At 39.5% G+C, this 21557-nt stretch overlaps 1 protein-coding gene across 1 annotated transcript in view; it reads right to left on the reverse strand.

Annotated features, from left to right (window-relative positions):
* Positions 1–21141, reverse strand: part of LOC102928301 (uncharacterized) — a 37431-nt gene extending 16290 nt beyond the window's left edge. Inside the window, exons 1-3 of the mRNA XM_006996621.4 lie at positions 20909–21141; positions 19554–19638; positions 19208–19300 (exon numbers count right to left, since the gene is read on the reverse strand). The gene's annotated coding sequence lies outside the window, so the exon portion shown is untranslated. The remainder of the gene's footprint in view (positions 1–19207; positions 19301–19553; positions 19639–20908) is intronic.
* Positions 21142–21557: the final 416 nt, after the last annotated feature.

Genomic DNA, 21557 nt, shown 5'->3' on the forward strand with positions numbered 1-21557 from the left:
TCATATTGTGGTGGCCCCCAAATATAAAGTTATTTTGTTACTATTTTATACCTGTAATTTTGCTACTATTATGAATCATAATGTAAATATCTGATATATAGGATATCTCATATGCAATCTCTATGAAAAAGTCATTCAATTCCATAAGGGGTCAAGACCTACATGTTGAGAACCAGTGGTCCAGATTCAACCCAAGTCTCATGCCCAGTGCTACAGCAGACCTTCTGTGGTGAAGACCCTCTGTGGTGACATCTCTTCATTGTAACCCCCAATCCAAGAAGACAGTTAAGCAAATCCTTGTTGAACACTCTCATCTACTTCTTCCGGCAGATCCTCTCAGAATCCTGGCCTATCTGCATTCCACATTCTTTTTTTTTTTTTTTTTACCGATAGAAACAGGGCCTTGACCCTCTCGTTTTATTAAAATGGCACGTAAATATTAAAACAGCATACTGAGCACGTCAGCCTTCTGCAAGCCTTGGATGAGGTGCTGTGGAGTGGCCCGAGGGCTCCCTGGTGAAGGTTGCAGACTCATGCATTGAGCAATTCGTGTTCTTTATCGGTTTTCCCAACAGCATCAGGATTTGATAAGGGGTCGAGGTCAGCAAAGAGGCTGAACCAGGCAGTCAGGTCCGAGGCAGCCTTGGCAGGCTCTTGGAGAGAGGCCTGGAGATCTTTCATGTTTTGGTCTAAAAGCTGCGAAGGAAGGAATCCAGAGCCTGCCTGGGGCTTGGGGTCTGGCTCTCCCTGGGCCCCCACGGGGGCTGCCTCCTTCAGCCGGTCATCTCCAAAGACAGCAGCCCACTCTCTGCTGAACTCTCCTTCGTCCAGGCAGGATGCATTCCACATTCTTTTTTTTTTTTTTTGGTTTTTCGAGACAGGGTTTCTCTGTGTAGCTTTGCGCCTTTCCTGGAGCTCACTTGGTAGACCAGGCTGGCCTCGAACTCACAGAGATCCACCTGGCTCTGCCTCCCAAGTGCTGGGATTAAAGGCGTGCGCCACCACCACCCGGCGCATTCCACATTCTTAAGCGTCAGCTGCCATTACCCAGAAACACATTATACTTGGAATCCCCACTGGCCACACCTATCAGGTCAAAAGAAAATCTACTACTAGGCAACACACAGACATCATACTCTTCAAAAATCCAGAGAGAAAACAGAAATCAAGGGGTAAAAACACCCACTACAGTAAAGAGAAATTCAGAAACCAGTACCTAGGCCTATAATCAACCCAATCCCATATGTCTAGATGGTAGCATAAAAACACAGTCAATACAGCCAGGGCAATGTCTTTACTAGAACCCAGCTATCCTACCTCCATAGGTCCTGAATATTCCAACATAGCTGAAGCACAAGGAAAAGACCTTAAAACTGCCTGTATGAAGACAATGAAGGCCCTTAAAGAGGAAGTGATTAAATCCCGTAAAGAAATCCAGGAAAACACAAACAGTGTAAGAAAATGAATAAAACTGTTCAAGACCTGAAAATGGAAATAGAATCAATAAACAAAACACAAACTAAGGGGATTATGAAGATGCAAAAAACATTAGGAATTCATAAAATAGCTACAGAGGAAAGCTTCGTGAACAGAAAGGGATGGAAGAGAAGCTCAGGCACTGAAGATGTGATAGAAGAAATGGATACATCAGTCAAAGAAAATGTTAACTATAAAAAACACTTGACACAAAATATCCAGCAAATCTGTGACAGTATGAAAAGATGAAACCTATGAAAAATAGGGATAGAGGAAGGAGAAGAAATACAGCTCAAAGGCCCCCCCAAAATGTTTTCAATATAATCATAGAACAAAAGTTCATATCACTAAGTGCCTAAAACAAACAAACAAAAAGCAAACCCTGGAGAGATCTCATACTAGCAATTTAACAGAACACCTGAAATCTCTAGAACAAAAAGAAGTAAGCACACCCAAGAAGAGTAGACAACAACAAGAAAGAATCAAACTCAGGGCTTGAAGTAGTAAAATAGAAACAAAGAGAACAGTACAAAGAATCAAAGAGTGGGTTCTTTGAGAAAATCAATAATATAGACAAACCTTTATCCAAACTTACGAAAAGGCAAAGAGAATTATCTAAATTATAAAAATCAGAAATGAAAAGGGGACATAATAACAGACACTCAGGGAATACAGAGAATCATAAGGACATACCTTAAAAACCTGTCTCCACCAAATTAGAAAATCTAAAAGAAATGGATAATTTCTTGACTATACTAAGATCAGATAAGCAATTTTTTTCTCATTAACACATTTTTATTAAATCATATCAGGAGATGAGAGCATAAATGGGAACAAGGAATTAATCACCTCTCATCAAGTCTGAAAGTTGCTTTTCTAACCTTTAATTTGTCCCCCAAGACTTTCTACATTAAAGCCATTAACAAAAACAACTTAACCTAACTTTACTAACAATCTACTTGTCTAAGTTCTTTCTAAGAGTGGTGGTTGAATCATTCACTATTATTTTAAGCACCAGTGACGCTGCTCAATGAGGTGTGAAGCCTTAAGAGTTTTCATATAACTCAGAGGTTATGAGGGACATCGTGACAAGGAGGATAATAAGTGGAGCTGTGATCTGCAAACAGGCTAAGATCCTCAGTACGCAGTCCTCCGGGCTCTGCTTCTCCAAGCTCATTTGGTATAATTTTGCTAGTGGCCAGTCTGTGGTCTGAGTTCCAAGGTTGCTTACTGTTCCTCTCATATGCCACCAACAATTAGCATCTCACAGGGATGAGCTCGCTTCATGGTTTTCCAATAGAACAGAACAGTCTTCTTGATGTCATATATACAAAAATGACAAAAATCAGACTCATAGATAAAAGCATTTAAAAATAATGATAGAAAAAAATGCTATCAACTTAAGTGTGAAGGGACAGGAACTGGGCTCAAGGTATGGTATCTGAGAGGTGATGGGAAGAAGGAGGTGAGGGGAGATTACATGATGTAATTCTCATTCAATCAAAATATTTTAAAAATTAAAAACATTTAAGCCAGGTGGTGGTGGCGCATGCCTTTAATCCCAGCACTAGGGAGGCAGAACCAGGTGGATCTCTTTAAGTTCGAGGCCAGCCTGGGCTACAGGTGAGTCCCAGGAAAGGCACAAAGCTACACAGAGAAACCCTGTCTCGAAAAACCAACAACAACAACAGCAACAGAATAAAACAAAAAAACATTTAAGCTAAAAAAAGACAAATCCTATGGTAAGGGCCACTACTGAAACTACAAGGGAGAATTTATGGATTAAAAAACAAAATTTTGAGACTTAATAGTTACATTCCAGAAAATCAAAAATTTAAAAGAGGTTCCTATTGTAGGTTAACCATGAAACAGTTTTGACATTTCAACAAATCCAATACTGTCAATAAACATATTTCTAAAAAAGGTTTCACAGTCACTCAAAAAGAATTCTCATTCATTGTAATGTGTCAGAATTTCATATACTGCATTTGATCCTTAACAGTCTGTCTGAGTATTAATTTTCTGATGTATAGCAATTTGGGAAGAACTATTAATGAGGTCTGCTCTTGTTATATGATAGATCTTTACTGGTTAGATGTGAATCTACTCACTCAAAATGTGGATTGAAAACAGAACCAAGAATAGATAGCAATGAAGTGTGTCTTGTTAAATCAATAAACCTATTTGGGTTACCTTAAGGAATGTGGAAACAAGTTGGTAACAGGAGCAAATCAGACTGCAAAATAGTTGTCATCATGAAACTCCAGCCCTGCAGGGAGAGGGCTTACTAAGCCTGGACACACAGAATGCACTGCACACCTGGAGGTAGATCCAGAGGTTGTAGGACATGCATTCTTGGAGATTTAGTTCATCAGTGCCTCTGCTGAGGAGCATGGCTGATCCCCGTTTCTTTAGGAGAGTTTAGGATAGTGAATCCTATCAGTTTTTTGACTTCCTAAAGTGAATGAGAGGTGCTTATTTCCTGATTAATCAGCTTCTATTCAGAATGGAAGGTTTAAGTCTCCAGGAAACTGATATAACACAGTACAGTCTAGAGGCTTCTTCATTTGTATACAAATTTTGAGATTGAAGAAGTAAAAGTAACATGTTTCAATGAGAATTGTCCTACATTGTCACATTTTCAAAATTTTTCCTCAGTATAAACTCTCAACGTTTTGCAAAATTTGTAAATTATTAAAGGTTTCCACAAATATCCCATGTTTCTTTTGTATGAAGATGCAGTGGCCTTTAAGAACAGAACTGTGGATAAATCATATGCTACACTATTTACTATGGAAATTTTCCATTCCAGTATGTTTTTCAAGTATTCTTAGAAGCTAGAGGAAGACAGTCTTTGCCACATTCACTACTCACAATTTTTCTCTCCTGTATGAATGATCTGATGTTGTTTAAGGCTTGAACCCTGTGTAAAGGATTTTTCACATTCACTACATTTCTAAAGCTTCTTTCCTGTATGAATTCTTTGGTGATTTCTAAGACTTGATATATGTACAAAGATTTCTCACATTCACTATATTTATGAGGTTTCTTTCCTATATGAACGATCCGATGTTGTGTAATATTTGAAAACATTCTAAAGAATTTCCCACATTTACTACATTTGAAAGGTTTTTCTGCTGTATGAATTCTGTGATGTTCTTTAAGAGAAAAGGAACGTGTAAAGGTTTTCTCACAATCACTACATTTTGAATGGTTTCTCTTCTTCATGACTTCTCTGATGTACTTTGAGATCTGAGGCACGTGTATAGGATTTCTCACAATCAGTGCATTTGAAAGGTCTCTCTCCGGTATGAATTCTCTGATGTGCTCTAAGATGATCAGCATGTATAAAGGATTTCTCACAACGATTACATTTGAAATGTTTCTGATTTCTATGAATTTTCTGATGTGTCACAAGTTGCTCTTTCTGGATAAAGTATTGTTCACATTTAGTACATTTGTAAGGGGCCTCTCTACAATGGGTTTTATTATGGTTTTTAACCTGATGTAACAGGGAAAAGCACATTCCACATTCTTTACATCAGTAGTATTTCTTTCTAAAATGAGATCTATGATGTTTACTGAGACTCCAGCATGATGTGTAGCATTTTCCATATTTCCTGCATTAGTATCCTTTCTGTACAATAGAGATTTGTTTTGGCATGAGTGCATGTTTAGAGTCAAAGGATTCATCGTAGTCTGTAGTATTGTGTAGTTCCTTTGTAGTGTGAATTCTTTGACTTGTCGCAGAACACAAATTCAAATGTTTCCCGCAGTCTTTAGGTTTGCCGGTTTCTTCTCCAGTGTTCCCACTTTTATGATTCTTTGGGTTTGTTGATTCAATAGAGGCATTCCTGTGGTTACCACATCCATACTTGTTGCAGTTCTCTGTAAGATTACTTGTGTTATTAGGTATACATAGAGGGAATTTTTGGGCCATTTTGCCAATCTCATTAAATTTATGAGACTTCTCTTGGATATTCACAGGATGGTAGACAATGTGCTTTGATCCTTGATTCAAGATATCCATATATTTCCCCCATATATGGTATTTCTCTGGGGCACAGTTAAGGGAGATAGAGCCATTGTCTCTGACAACTCTTCTCTAAGTTTCTGATGCAGGAACAAAGGCCAGAACTTTAGTTGACATTTCCCATCAAGGCATCAAAAACACAAACCTATATATGCCTTGTGAAAAATAAAACTTTGGAGCTTGATCAGATGTCCTGTCTTGCTCTCATCCTTTGTGTCTCTTGTCCCTCTCATTTTCCAGCCCTACCTTTAGGTCCCCGTTGAAGACCCCGCTGGCTGGGGCAGTAGACACCTGATGTGTCACACCTGAGTTCTATCTTAGCACCAGGCCCTGCCACGACAGTGATGGAAGAAATCACAGTAGTGCCAGTGTGGCTCCTTCCTTCACAGACAGCCAGAGAAAAGCTTCCAGCTCACACACACACCATTTCCCACTGCTCCTCAGAAGTCTGGGGGTGGACAGCTGCAGTTGGTCCACTGGATGCCACTCTTTTAATGCAGAGGAATCTACAAAAACTAGATTTCCGTAATTCTCCAACATTACATCAATAAAGTCCTCCAAGCAGAATCCAGACATTCCCACTCCTCATGGGAGAAGTCTTCATCCAAATCACTGAATGCCAACAGACCCTGCTGCTCATTTACAGGAGATACAGCCATTCTCCCTGTTGCTCTTCTCTGAGTTTCTGTCTCTTCTCTGCCGGGGTCAATGAACAGAGGTCCAAAAGCTTGCTCTTCTAGCCGACTTCTGCATTCTTCTGGTCTGTGCTGGGCCCAGATAGCTGGGTTCCAGGGAGGGAGCCTCTGCAGATGGACTTGTCAATGGGGGGTCAGAGTGGCAAGTGTGCACAGCTCTGACTCCAGATAAGCAATTTAAATAGACCTATACCCCCTACTGAAATAGAAGTAATCATTAAAAGTCTCACAACCAAAAAAAAAAAAAGCCCAGGGCCAGATGGTTATAGAACGTAATTCTACCAAAAGTTCAACAAGACTTAATGCTAATACTCCATAAATTATTCCACAAAAATGAAACAAAGGGAACAACATTTCCCAATTCATTTTATGAGGCCACAGTTACTCTGATACTGAAGCCACACAAAGGTGCAGCAAGCAAAAAGAATAATAGACCAAGTTCCCTTATGAACATAGATGCAAAAATGCTCAATAAAATACTTGCAAACTAAATCCATGAACACATTAAAAAGATTATCTACATGATCGAGTCAGCTTCATTACACTGAACTTTGCAAAGCACGATGATCTTTCAGGTTCCTGCTTCACAGAAGAAACTGTCAGACATTCTACAGGACATAGAAAAAAAATGACTGAGGGACTAGGCCTGTGGGCTGAAGATGGATGTCCCAACATTGCAGAGGAACTTTGGATGACTGTCCAGGCAAAAAGCTGTCTTTGTCATTCTAGATTTTTTTGGAAGTTGCTTACAGTGCTCTTCCTGCTTACTTAGGTAATATTGTATTCTTCTGAGGTCTTTGATGTAGTTGAGGACTAGATTGTTATAGTTATAATTTTCCTTGGTTATGATAAAAGATAAATTAGATATAAAACTTTAGACTCACAAATATAGGATAGATAGAATGTCTCATTTAATTTTGCCAAATACAAATAGACTAAATATTATATCTATAATTCTTGCTTGATAACTGTTTTGTTATATGTAATTTTACTGTGTTGAAGGGATGGTTCAATATATGAAAAAAGTCAATAAATGTAATCCACCATATAAACAAACTGAAAGTAAAAAGCACATGACCATTTCATTAGATGCAGAAAATGCCTGATACAATATCCAACAACCCTTCATGATAAAAGTCCTCTAGAGATTAACAATATAAGTGACACAGCTGAACATAACAAAGGCAGACTAGAGCAAGTCTTTGGCCAATATCAACTGAAAATGGAGAGAAACCCACTCCATATCTGATAGAGGACTAATATCCAAAATATATAAAGAACTCAAGAAACTAGATATCAAAAAATAAATAATATAATTAAAAAATGGGACACAGATCTAAACAGGATAATTAGTAACAAATGGATATCAGTTTGACATCTGAAATTTGTACCTGGGACCTTCTCTACTGTCAGATATGTAGAGGTCTGTGCTCAGAGTGCATATCTTTCCCTAACTAGTCAGTTACAGACACATCCCCAGGCCTGGGATGGGGTCCTAGTGACTCCAGGAACATACCATTGTGACACATCTGGAATCTGACTTTGTAAAAGAGCCTTTTATACATTTCCTTTTTAGGACTCTCATCACAATTAAATACTAGTAATGACCCTGCCTATGCTAGCAAAAGTGATTTGAGGAATTTTAATATTAATCATGTTATTAAGTCCCTTACTATGCACAGGGTCAAGCTATTGTGGAATGACAACATCAAATTCTTAATTGGCAATACAAAAATTTAAAAATAAAGGGGGTGTTATTTATACTCATCTAAATCCCTCACATGCTATGCTACATTTAGCTTATGTTAACTTTAAATTAAATTTTTTTTTTCACTTTAAAGGATAATGCTTTTTGTGCTGCCCAAAAACATTTTGCCATAAAAGAGACATAGCCTAAAGTATATGTTAAATGAAAAGATCTAGAAATTAATCAGTAAAAAGGACTCAGTATTCTAACATTGAGGTGAGGTTAACTATGTCTTCCAGAAAATGAACAAAGTCCCCAGTGGCTCCTGACCCAATACAACTGACCAGGACATCTAGAGGCCACTAGATGAATGAGATATCTGAAGGCAGATGATAAATCCATCAAGAGGTGACATCTTAAGAGGGAAAGTCAGGCTGGGCGGTGGTGGCGCACGCCTTTAAACCCAGCACTCGGGAGGCAGAGGCAGGCGGATCTCTGTGAGTTCGAGGCCAGTCTGGTCTCCAAAGTGAGTTCCAGGAAAGGCACAAAGCTACACAGAGAAACCCTGTCTCGAAAAACCAAAACCAAAAAAAAAAAAAAAAAAAAAAAAAAAAAAAAAAAAAAAAAAAAAAAGAGGGAAAGTCAGCTGATAGCTTGGGGAGACATCAGGACTTTAACTCATCAAGCTGAGACTTTGGGGGAAAAAACAAGGACACTACAAAACTGACCCCAAAATGATGCTGCTATGTTTATTACTGGATTACATAGTAATTATCAGATTGCCAATGCAGAATCCATTTTTTTTTTTGACAGGGGGGTTTAAGGCACACCTGTGATAGGAGACGATATGATACTGTTTTGCAATGTTGAGGGTTGTTCATGAAGGGTTTATGTGGGACAGGCAATACTATACTCATTTTGCTCAGTAAATCTTTGCAATCGATCAATAGCCTTAAGAGAGCTTTCTCTGAAAATTGTAATGATTTCTTACATCTATTGGATCCTGTTATGGTTGTAGCCACAACAGCTTCTTTTTATTGTCTATCCCAGGAATCATTACTGGAATGCAAATAAAAGCCTCAAAATGGCCTGTATAATTAGTAAAACTACTAATAATACAGCAAAAATATTAGCAGAAATTAGAGTTGGGTGAACTGAGGATCACAGTTTTACAAATAAGATCTACTACAGATTATGTTGCTCAAGCATAATCTTCATTGTCAACAACCACTTGGCATGTTTTGCTTTAATGTGTCAGATTTTTCTCATATTATTGGTGGTCAAGTTACACGATGTGACAGACAAAAATTTCTCAAGTGACCTTTGAATGGCTACCATAGTTAAGATGGCTTTTCCCTTTTCTAGGTCCTCTATTAGCTATTTTATAATTCTCTTATGCTTACCTATACTAATGAGACTAACCATAGAGGGCATTCAAACTTGGCCTCTATTATAGCTAGTATCTATTCTTAAAAAAAAAAAAAAAAAAAAAAAAAAAGGGTGATGTTGGGAGCACAAAGGTCTTTGTGCCAAATCACAAGGGAAAACGGTAAAGTTAATCATACAGGGTTGTCTCCTCAAAAAAGGAATACTGTTTCACACACAGAAGGCTGGAAGTGGATGCTGTTAATGACCTGGTGACCTCTGCTATCTATAGAGCCAGACTTCCCAAATACCCAGAATGTTCATCTTAGACTCTCCCTCTCTAGACCTTTCTCTTCAGCTTTGTTTCTCAGTCACTAGAACCCATCATTACAGTAGATGTCACATGTTCTTATAGCCTGCTGAACTGCATGCTAACTGTATGATCTGGATGATGGACACCACACCAGATCCTTCCCTAGGCCCTTACATTAATATATGTAACCTATCTCTAGAACCTACCTTTTTTGGAGGAAATGACATGTACTTTGAGTTGAGTTTAGATGTAATTATGCTTCCTTGTGCATTGGGAATTGTATTACACTGGGAAATGTTTTCCAAAACTGGACTGTGAACCACTTGGTGTCAGACTAGGTCAGGCTGAACTGAGTTTTCCTTCTTACCTCTGATAGTTTGTTTCAATGACAGCTGTGTATGGGGATTCTCAGACGCTTAACCTCTGAGTCACCTCTCCAGTGCCCAGGCAGTTCTTAACAACTCAAGTTGACAATATTTACTGTGTCAACTCTGAGATCATTCAGTCTGTGTCTGCTACAATTTCTTTTGTGGAAATCAAATTTATGGTTTCATATGAAACTAGGATTATGGCTTATTTACCTATGTTATATTTTATGTTAATCCTGTGTAACAAAGTAAGTCTTAATTCTACATGTACAGATAAGGTTTTTTAGTGTACATAATTATGACACACACACACACAAACACATACCATATTTATATTTATGTCATCTACTATAATTGTCTTGATAGTTAATGGACATTTCTATGACTCCTTATTAAAAAATTTTTAGGGTAAATATAGAGAGCAGATTGCACTTATCACTGACTTAATTCTCAACTTATCATATCCAGTCATAGGGCAGATGCATTCTATGTTTCTTCTCCATGATTTCAGAGGAACTGCTTTACTGTTTTCCATAATACATTCAAATTTTATAAATGATTAAATGCAAGCAACAGCCAAGAGTGTCCAAAGCTCAAAATAAATAAAAGAATTCAAATAAATCTCTAGAAACCAACTCTAGATATTTATGAATTCCTTGAGGAATTTAAAAGACACTCAATGAGTTAAGCAAGAAGAATAATAAGTAAACGAGGTCAGGAAATTCACAGTATCAAAAACAGAGTTAAAGCAATGCAAAGACAACAAACTGTAGCTCAGAAAGCTACAATATGAGGGAATAGGAGAGAAATTCTCAAGTTTCATGAAGGAAAGAAACATCACTCAACAACTTCACTAATGCTATGCATCAGAAATCTGAGGACACAGGACTAGAAAGTTCGTATCAGTAGCAGTGTAGAGATGAATATGAAATTCAGCAAGATCAAAAGCTCCCAATGAATAGTACTACATGCAGCCAATTCTCCTCAGAGAATATGTATGACCTTCAGAGACTTCAGAAGTTCAACTGCAAACCACAGTCCTGGAGTGTGTGTGACAGTGAGACTGTCAGTCAATGTGTTTGGTTTCTCAATGCATTTCACACATGAACATCACGGAAGAGTTGTGTATGACTTAGGACACAATTAACATGCAGCCCTTTATCCCAAGTCTTGTTTGGTAATTGGGAACTATTTAGAGTGGGAACATGTCCTTCCTACATTAGCCCTAACAGATCAGTGAGGAGGTTTTGAGATCTGGGGCCTGTATTTACACCACATAATAAGAAAACTGTGGTATCTGATACTACAGCAGACTTCTCTGTAGAAGAGATTCTGGTCCACAGCATTTTCTTGTATTATAAATTCTTCCACAAATAGGGAGGATCCTCTCAAAAGTTATTGCTGTGTTCCTAACTACATCATCAGTATGATAAACCTTCTTTTGCTACATTACAATGGCACAGAATGTTCTCCAGATCTGGGCTTCATGTACAGAAACAACTTTATTTCTCACCCACAGGGATCATCCCTAACTCTTTCAATGCTGACATGAGGTGTCAGCTATCCCGTCACATATACAGGCTCTACACTTACTCGCATACTATCAGTAATACCTCCAAGTTCTCTCCTGTAACGTTAGCCTGAATTGTTATCTTTATGCATTTTTATGCATTACCTCTAGGCCATTTCTTCTCTCTCTCTCTCTCTCTCTCTCTCTCTCTCTCTCTCTCTCTCTCCCTCCCTCCCTCCCTCCCTCCCTCCCTCCCTCCCTCCCTTTCTTCTTCTTGTTATTTTTTATGTATATGAGTGGCTTTGCATGAACATAGGTCTAAGCACTGCTTACATGAAGTGCCTGCAATAGCCATAAAAGGGCAACAGATCCTCTGGAACCTAAGTTTTTACAGGAGGGTGTTGAGTATCCATGCAGGGAACTGAACCTGGAAACCGTAAGAGCAACAACTCTGTTAAGACTGCTAAGCCATGTCTACAGCCCCTTGCTTACTGCTTCTTGATTAGCTACTCTAGAGACTTAAATCAAGGAACAATGACACAGAATTCATGGAGCACTGAGGACAAATTTTTTCTTATAGTGTCAGGGTGAGTACAAGGTCACAAAAGACAGTCACACAGAAGTAGGTGACAAAGACATTCTGAGAAGTTTCAGCAACAAGAGGTACTGGTTGTGAAAAACATTTTTCTGTAATTATGTGCCTAAGGGCTTACAAGCACAAGAACAAGTCAATCTGAAATACTAGATAAAAGATATTAGAAAGATTATATAGAAATTAATGAAATAGAGACTCAAAGACAACACAAAGAGTCAATGGAATAGACTTGTTTCTGTGAAGAGACAAAAGCACTGACAAAGCATTCTTCTCCCTATCTGAACTAAAAGAGTGAATCCTCAAGTACTAGGGCTAGAGCTGAAAGGAGGACATTGTAGTGTATGCCAGTGACGTCAGTGTTACCTTATGGAGTGCTGTGGAAAGTCATATGCAAATAAATCAGAATTGAAGGAGAAAGGGACGAGTTCCTAGAAAGAAGTGAACAAATCAACTTTCTGTCTTAAAACTAGAGCAGGCATTATTTGAGTGCTGAGACTGAAGCAGGAAGAGTTTCTTCGTAGACTCTAAGGCCCGGACAGATTCAGTACAGAATTCTCCTTTCCTTTAGACAAACTTTACACTAATACAAAAAGGAGAATATTGGAGAAACCATGAAGAAAAGGAAGCCTACAATGTCATCCTCCAAAGCTAGCTTTACATTGACACCCAAAGCAGATGAGAAAACACAAATACATGCAAAGAAAGATCACAGATCAGTTGTCAGGATGGACATAGACACAGATTCTTCAAATTACATGGAAACAGACCAAAAGCTGAGTCCATGTCAAGACTGTTTCAACACTTACAAACTAATCAATGTAAGACACCAAATATGTAGAATCAGTGAAATGAAACATGACCATGTCAATAGACTCAAGAAAGGCCCATGACAAAATTCACATTTGCTCAGTATAAAAGCTCTGAAGAATGTGAGAATAGAAGGAACGTACCATAATAAAGATAATGAGGTGAGTTTCCGTAGTGTAGTAGTTATCATGTTCGCTTTAACACTCGAAAGGTCCCCGGTTTGAAACCAGGTGGAAACAAAGGTGTCTGTTTGCCGGGTGGTGGTAGCAGCACACACCTTTAATCCCAGCACTCAGGAGGCAGAAGCAGGCGGATCTCTGTGAGTTCGAGGCCAGCCTGGTCTACCGAGCTGAGATCCAGGACAGGCACCACAACTACACGGAGAAACCCTGTCTCGAAAAACCGGAAAAAAAAAAAAAGACAATGAGACAAACACTAGCAAAGAAGGAGAACTGGAATCATTCCACTGCAATTAGGACAGAGAAGGGTGTCCACTCCTTCTATACTAACTCAGTACAATGCATTAGTGGGTACACAGTTCAAGAAGGACAGAGAAAAATTTAAAGGGGAAAATATGAGTCAGAAAGCAAGTAGACCTCCTACAGAGGAAATAGAACTCTGTAATCCAATAATACCCATGAGAAAGTTCAGATCTGATAGCACTCATAGTCCTCTTAAGAAGCTTAATAAGCTCTTCATAAGCTATATAACCCACATAGGACACCACCTGGTTTTGGGTTTTTGTTTGTTTGTTTGTGTTTTTTCAAAATGTTTTTTTAAAAAGGAAGATGGTAAGAAGTCAGCAGACCACTCAGTGTCTAAAAATATCCTGGACTCCCTGCTGGTAGCAAGTATGTCAGAAATTGCTATGCAGGCCATACCCACATATGGATCCTGTGCTATAATCCCAACCTGCCAGCCAAGAAATGCCCATTGGTGTCATAGTGGCAAGATGATTGGGTGGGTAAGAGAAGGCCTTCTGGTTTGATCTGAGGCTGGCTCCACAGAAGGGAATACATAGTTGGTACTGGGAACCTGGGTGAAAGCCAATTAAAAGAAAGATCACAGGCTCTAGGAAGAAATTCATTCCTGACATTTTGCTCCATGTATAAATACTTAAACTGCTTTTAAATTGTTCAGTTCACACCCATAGCCTGGTATTACTTTCAGCCTGGGTCAAAGAAACTTTGTTTTCAATGGGCAAGAGTTATTTCAGAGACTCATAACAGTTGACTGCTTACTTCACAGAGCATAATGGGAATTCCATATTCCCACATCTACATCACATGGAACATTAAAGAAGAGGAGGTAAAAGATTTTAAGATCTGGAGGATGAGAAGGGGACATAGGTTAAGACTTTGCCATATGACATGGCAGTTGGAATTATGAACACACAATGGCCTGGCTACCTGGCCTAAATCTGCCCTAAATCGTACACAAAATATAAGGGAGGCTATTTGGAAGAAAGCTAACCAGGGATGAGAGAGAGGGTGAAGAGACGGTAATGGTGGGTGATTAAACCTATGCAATGATTAAATATCAGTATTTATTAATTATAAGTATTAAACAAAATTTAAACCAATAGAATTTAAGGGGGATACCAATGCCTAGTCAGAGGCAAATCTTTTGTCATATATATAAACAACTAATTAGAAAAGCCTTATACTTAGTTATTGTTCTATTTATTTAATTAAAACCAGATAGTAAATAAAAACACTTTTTTTTTTTAAATGAAGAAAACAAGCCAGGTGGTGGTGGCACACACCTTTAATTTTAGCACTCAGGAGGCAGAACCTGGTGGATCTTGAGGTCAGCCTGGTCTACAGAGCGAGACCCAGGACAGGCACCAAAACCTACACAGGAAAACCCTGTCTTGGAAAAAACAATACCCCCCCCCCCCCCCCCCCCCCCCCCCGCAAAAAAAAAAATGAAGGAAAAAAAGTAACCAAGCAGAAGAGACCTCTAAAATGAAAATTTGAATTCACTGAAGAAATTAAGAATGACACAAGAAGGTGGGAAAATCGTGCATCCACATGGAATAGGGCATATTATTGCAAAATTATCAGTGTTAAAATATGTATCTGATTAACTTAAAATCCATGACAATCGAGCTCCCCATGATTTACTCCATAGGTACAATGAAGAGAATCCTACAAATGTACAGGGAAGCACAAAGACCCTAAGAGAGCAGAGTAAGCCCAGACACACAGAGCACAGCGTCAGTCATCCGAGCTGTGATTTCTGATGACACTAAAGATCCACAGGAACAAGAGTGCCTTGGGAATGGCAGAAGAACAGACATACTAAACAATAAGAAAAACAGAAACAGAACCAGGCCAAGCAGGTGAATTTCACCAAAATGGCAAAAACATATGCTACAGAATAGACAGCCTCATCAACAAATGGTGTTGGGAAAAGTGAATATCCACATATAAAAGAATGAAAGGGTCCAGTGAATTCCAGTTCACAATTCCAGTGAATTGTGAAGCCTGCAGAGTAGCACAAGGGGAAATAAATCCATATACATTTTCTGAATGGCACTACAAATTAACAGGACACAAGAGCAAGAAGCAACAAACAGGATTGCATGCAATTAAAAACTTGCACAGAAATGGTAATAGCTAAAAGTATGAAGAAACAGCCTACAGAATGGAGAAATCTGTTAGCAAACTTTTAATAGCACAATACAAAAACATAGATTCTCATTAAGAATTAAAAAAATGCAAAGCAGCCGGGCGGTGGTGGCGCACGCCTTTAATCCCAGCACTCGGGAGGCAGAGCCAGGCGGATTTCTGTGAGTTCGAGGCCATCCTGGGCTACCAAGTGAGTTCCAGGAAAGGCGCAAAGCTACACAGAGAAAGCCTGTCTCGAAAAACCAAAAAAAAAAAAAAAAAAAAAAAAAAAAATGCAAAGCAAATAAATATTGCAATCAATAAATAAGCAAAAAAAGAGCATGTTCAAAGTAACTAAAACAACCAAAATGTCCATAGTACATGCTTCACACTTTTAATCATGAAGAAAATGCTCATCTATTATACACTGAGATCTCATCTCTGCTTAGTCAGTGTGTATACTCAAGGTCCCAAACAATAACAAACCCTGGAGAAAATGCAGGAGGAAGAACACACAGTCTCAGTGGGAATGCAACTCACTGCAGCCACCAGGGAAGTCAGTGTTGCAGCTTCCTAAACAACCAAACAAGCAAAAATAGAAAACACAGAGAAGATACTAATCAAGTTTATAAAGGAATTAAATATGCTGCAAACTATCAACAATATAGAAAGGAACTCAGAAAGAGACATAAGAAATAAAGAAAAATTAACAAAATGATTTGTTTTTATATTATCCTTCAGTGATTTATTGAAATGTATGTGGACACTCTTCCCCAAATCAAACATAAATATAGGATACAGCTTCAGGAATATATCATAAGAAGTCAGCTGGTTATGTCAAAGTCACTACCTGGAGGGATCAGGGAATTCCTCCAGAGGAAGCCAAATTCCAAAAAGCTTTTGGTGTTAGTTGGCTTGTTACATATCAGCTATTTTCTGTTATGAAAATCATGTGTGCCTTCATAGTTTTCCCAACTGACTCTTCCCTAAGAAGGGCTAAGAGTGTGTAGACTTATCACTCTCTGGACTTACACATTCCAGGTATTTGGAGAACAGCCTCAGGAAAGGCTTTCTCTGGAATCAGATTATCTCCCTTGGCCACTTTCAAGGACTAGCAGTAACAACAGTCCACATGCAAGTTTCCTGATTTAAGGCAAATTGCACAAGGAGACACCGCCTAGGTCAGGTGGATGTTAAGTAATAGCTTTACACAATTTAGCTCAGACCCTCCATTCTTACAGCCTTACTAACTTTATAGACCTTTAACTCCTTACCTAACCACTTCTAGGAATAGTTAGATAACTTTCTGTGCTGACAGCTATGCTCAGCCAGAACCCTAGTTCAAGCCTCCCTGTAATTATCATTGGCAGCATCCGGCCAGGTCCATCCCCAGATGGAGGAAAGTACCTTATCAGAGATACCTCTGTACTCTCTAAGAACAGACTTAAGCATCCAGGCTACCTGTTTGAGAAGGCCTAGTGGATGTGCCAATTAAGCTTAACTTCCTCCTTTCCCAAACTTTACCTCTAGTTCCAGATCTCCCTTTAACTATCATCAGAGGCATCGAGCTGTACACAGGTTGCCTAGTGACTGAGCACACTTTCCCCCACCCTGCAGAAAAACGGCAGATAGCTTGGACAGATAGGAGCCACAGGAAAAAAGAAGACAGTTTTGATTTCTCCCATTGGCCTAGCAACTTATAGATCTTAACATTTTCTACCAATCACATTTAAGATTATAGTTGAGCACATAAGAGCCCTCTTCTTAGACATTACCTGAATCTAGCCTTTAGTTAATTCATTTCCCCATTGGTCACTTCCCTTTGGGGTTGCAAATGATAATTAATGGTTATTGCCTCTCTGTGTGATTCTTATCACCCCTCTGTTTGACCCTGGAAGCCTGGCTTTGCACAGCTAAGGAATTACTGCTTGTAAGTGTATATATACCAGGACTTCCAGGGCACAGGAGGACAGAGAAGAGAAAAGAGAATGGAAGAACTAGATGCGTAAGAACTTGAGAGGAACAAACTGAGATGGGGAAGAACTAGATTGAAGGGCTAGAAGAGAATACTAGAGGGATGAGATGGAAAATGAGGAAGAGCCAGATGGGGAAGTACTAGCTGGGTAAGAACAAGAAGAAAAGAACCTAGTTGAGGGAGAGTTAAGACAAGAGAATTAAGATAGAACTTAGAGGGAGCAGTAGATAAATATAGAGAGAAATCAGGCAAGAAAGGAGCTAGGCACGAGAACAGAACTGAAGCTGTGTATAAAGGATGTTATGCCAAAGGAATTAAAGCAAATGGACTAAGAAGTCAGTGTGCTGAGATTCTATTTCCTGAAAATAGTCCTCGACGTTAGTAGTTCTCTCTCCTGAGCCCCTGGGATGTATAATATTAAGGCTGGTCCCGCTAATATTATACAAGAATATTCTATGAAAGTACTTCCTTCAAATATAAGGATACAAAATGCTAAGAGTGAAGGAAGTTTTTTAATAAGATATGCTGTGATGAGGGTTGGTCATAATAATGGTAGATAAAAGAAAAAGCCAAATCTATCAACATAGAAAGCAAAAATTTTAACAAATGATCAAATGGTCCATTTCCCAGAAAGTTATGTGATCAATATAAATGCATTTCACATAACAGTTTCCAAATACATGAAGCAATAAATGACAGAATTGTAGGAAGCAAGTAAGACAGTGAAGAAAGGAAGTTTCAACATCCTTCACTGGGTGATGTTGGAAAACAGACAGAACATTAGTGAGAAAAACCATGAACAGCACAGAAAACCAGTAACGTCTAGCAGGCCTCCAGAGAATCATCCACACAACAGCAGAAGACACCCAGTCTTCTAATTCCAAGCAGCATTCTCCAGTGTAACCATGTCTTAGAAATAGAACAAGTCTTCAAACCTAGTAAAGATCAATGACTAAAAAGTATCTTCTCCAAGAAATTGCAATGCTGATATCAACAGTACAAAACAGAAAAAGAATACATAAAAGGTAAGTGAATACTGACTCACTGATAGCATGTTCTCATTCAAACACAGGAAGAAATGTAAAAGAATGTGTTCTGTAAAGACTCCAAGTAATTTGTGCCAAGCTCATATAGGCATTTTTCACATGAATAGAGCAATTGTGAGAAACAACTTCAAAGACTTCAAAAATTATTAGAGAAGGACCAAATCCAGAGGTGATTTCAAAATATACAGAAGTTATAGCAATGCAAATCATTGAGAGTTGACATGAAGACAGAAGACAGGGAATATCAATGGACAGACAATGCAGTCAGAGTTTAATACTCTGCAGAGATACTAAGCAAATCTTACCAAAATCCTGTTGGCATTATTTTAGGAAATGGAGAAAGTAACCCTAAGACAACAGAACCTGAAGAAGCTATAAAATGCTCCAAAAATTGAGAACAGGAAAAACCAAGAGGCATCAATGGTTCTAACTAAACATTATATTCAAATTATAGTAATGAAAATCTTTAATATTGGTATAAAGGCATGATCAGTGATATGAATGAAAGAGGGACAATAAAATTTTATTTGCCTTTGAGTCTTTCATTACCTTTTAATAGTCTTTTAATACCTACAATAGGATAATCCTGAGATTATCCTCAGTGGAACACTCTAGAATCAATTCCAGTGAAATAGAATGTGGCAAAACCAATTTAATGCTCTGTTTCCACTGTCATTTGAGCCTTTCGCTATCCCGTTATTCCTTCCTCAATCCCCCTTACACACCTGGATCCTCGGCTATTGTCTCCTCTCTCTTCTCCATCCAGGGCTCATTGTTCTGATTCCTAGGTGAGCAGGACTGGCTGAGCAGTGGGAGACCTGCATTTAGGAAAGAGATTCTTCAGAAAGTACCTGGAAATTCCCATGGAACAAACATGAAGGATGCTGACACTTGCAAAAGGATAAACATGAGGGAGAGAGAAAATATCAGGATAAATCTCTCTCTTTCTCTGAGGATTTCACTTTACTCTGTGAGATGTGAGACTCATTCACTCACAGCTCACACACGTCAAAGTAGTTTTCTCAGGAACCCTGAGCAGGAGAAAGGGAGACTGCAAGAAAACTTTCTTACCCACAGAAACCAGACTGTTGTACTTTGCCAACAGGAGATCTTTGTAAAGAGCCAGGTGAGCAGGGTTGAGGCATTCTAATTCCTCCTGCAAGAAATAAGTCCACAGTCACAGCACCGAATGTCAACAAACCTTGAAACAAACAAACAAACAAACAAACAAACAAAAAACCAAGTTTGACCACGTGTTCACAGACAGAGGGCTTTTCTTGAACCAAGAAACATTTTCTGATCTAGGTGTGTGATCATAATAATTCAAAGAGTGCTTTCTAATTTTGTTTTCATCTACAGTGAGTTTCCCAACTATAAAAAGAGTCTGGGCTGATATCCATTCACAGCATCCATAAAGTGCTTGCTTGGACCTAAAGTATTACATTAATATCTAAACATAGGAAGATACATTTCTGAATGCGGCATGTACATCATAGAGTGCACACATTTCAGATGGAAATTAATGGGGAGTAAAAGTTTGCTTAGTAAAAGTTCACAACCATAACTGTGGCACTTGATAAAGTATTGTTATGGGTAGCCCAAGAGAGATTAGTACTCAACAGTTTATAGCCAACTCAAAGTCTTTATTCCATCCAGCAGAGACCACACTCAAGTGTTCAGGGTCCTAGGCAAGGCTACAAGTATCCAGAACATGGGTTTTTTTAAGGGCAGAGATCTCGGTCCAGGAGTCTTGCTTGGCAGTTGCAGGGGAGTTTTTAACAGAAGCTAAGAGAGGATGTTAGCCTGCCTGAGGCGGGGTTCCCGCACACACAGGCATCTAGGATAAAAGGTTAGCTGGGGGAGATTCTCCACAAAAAAGCACTTTTAACAAAGGCTAAATAAGATAGATTAGCTAGGACATCCTGACCTTTGGTTTCTAGTTTTCCATGGGATTCTCCATCAAGGAAATCAGACTCTAGTTAACCCTGGAAACAGCTTCAGCAAGAATACAAGATGGAGGAACCTCTGCACTGTCTTGTCCTGTCACAGTGTATTTTCTGATTCAGTCAAATCTGCGCTGGTTCCTCATGTGGCTAATATCTACAAAGCTCTTTGGGTGCCTAGTCCCAGGGAAAGCATGCATGAATTTAAATTCCAGGAGCTTTGTAAATAGAAAAAAGAACGGTGTTTGCAGACAGCACAAAATGCAAGCATAAAGCTCTACCAGGTTACTTTGTGAAAATACTCTGACAACCATAAGATTAATGAAAAATTTACGATTAAGTCCCAGTTCATAGGCTCTCAAACTTCCCGACAATGGTAAGGTATCAGCGACAGAATAGTGAGAGCGGCGTCCTTAAGAGCAGCCTCGGCGCGCACACCCTGGTCCCTCCCCTCCCGTGTCCCAGCCCCGCAGCTCCTCTGACCTGGGAGGTTCCAGGGCCGCCGGGCTGCGGTTCCCGCCACTGCGCTGCTGACTGGTGACTTTCCCTGGCCACCCCACGTGGCACCTGTGGCTACCGGGAGTTTTCAGGTTCTCCGAGAGAAGCGACTGTCCTCCACCCCGGAATCCGGACCAGAGAGCTCTCCCAGGTCCCACAGTGAATGGTGGAGTTTCCTGTCACTCTGGCCTGGCTCCTGAGAGTGTCTCCCTGGCCCCGCCCACTACACGCCGGTTCCGGTTACGTGGTTCCTTTAAGTCCGCCCACGCCAGGCGCTTTCCCTTTCTTAATTACTTTTCCAAATCCTTCGAAGTTTTTTCTTTTACCATCTCTCCTCTAATCGGGCGAATGTCCCCGCTCTGCCGAGACCCGTCCCTCCCACTCGGTCTCGGGCTGCCTTCCACACAGCTCCAGCTGTCAGGCTGCCCTGGACCCGCTCTGCACAGCCTCCCCACATGCTCGCTGCCAGCCTAGACCAGAACTGCATCTAGAAGGACGCTGCACCCCCCGTATCTGACCCCTACCCTGGGATCTGACCCTTTCAGATACAAGCTTTCCTTCCTAACTTCTCATCTTGGGGTAGCAGCCTCCTGGGTTAAAAATGCACAGCAAAAGACAACGCCCTAAATTCTGG

Source organism: Peromyscus maniculatus, chromosome 1 (genome assembly GCF_049852395.1).
Source record: "Peromyscus maniculatus bairdii isolate BWxNUB_F1_BW_parent chromosome 1, HU_Pman_BW_mat_3.1, whole genome shotgun sequence".
Taxonomy (NCBI): Eukaryota; Metazoa; Chordata; class Mammalia; order Rodentia; family Cricetidae; genus Peromyscus; species Peromyscus maniculatus.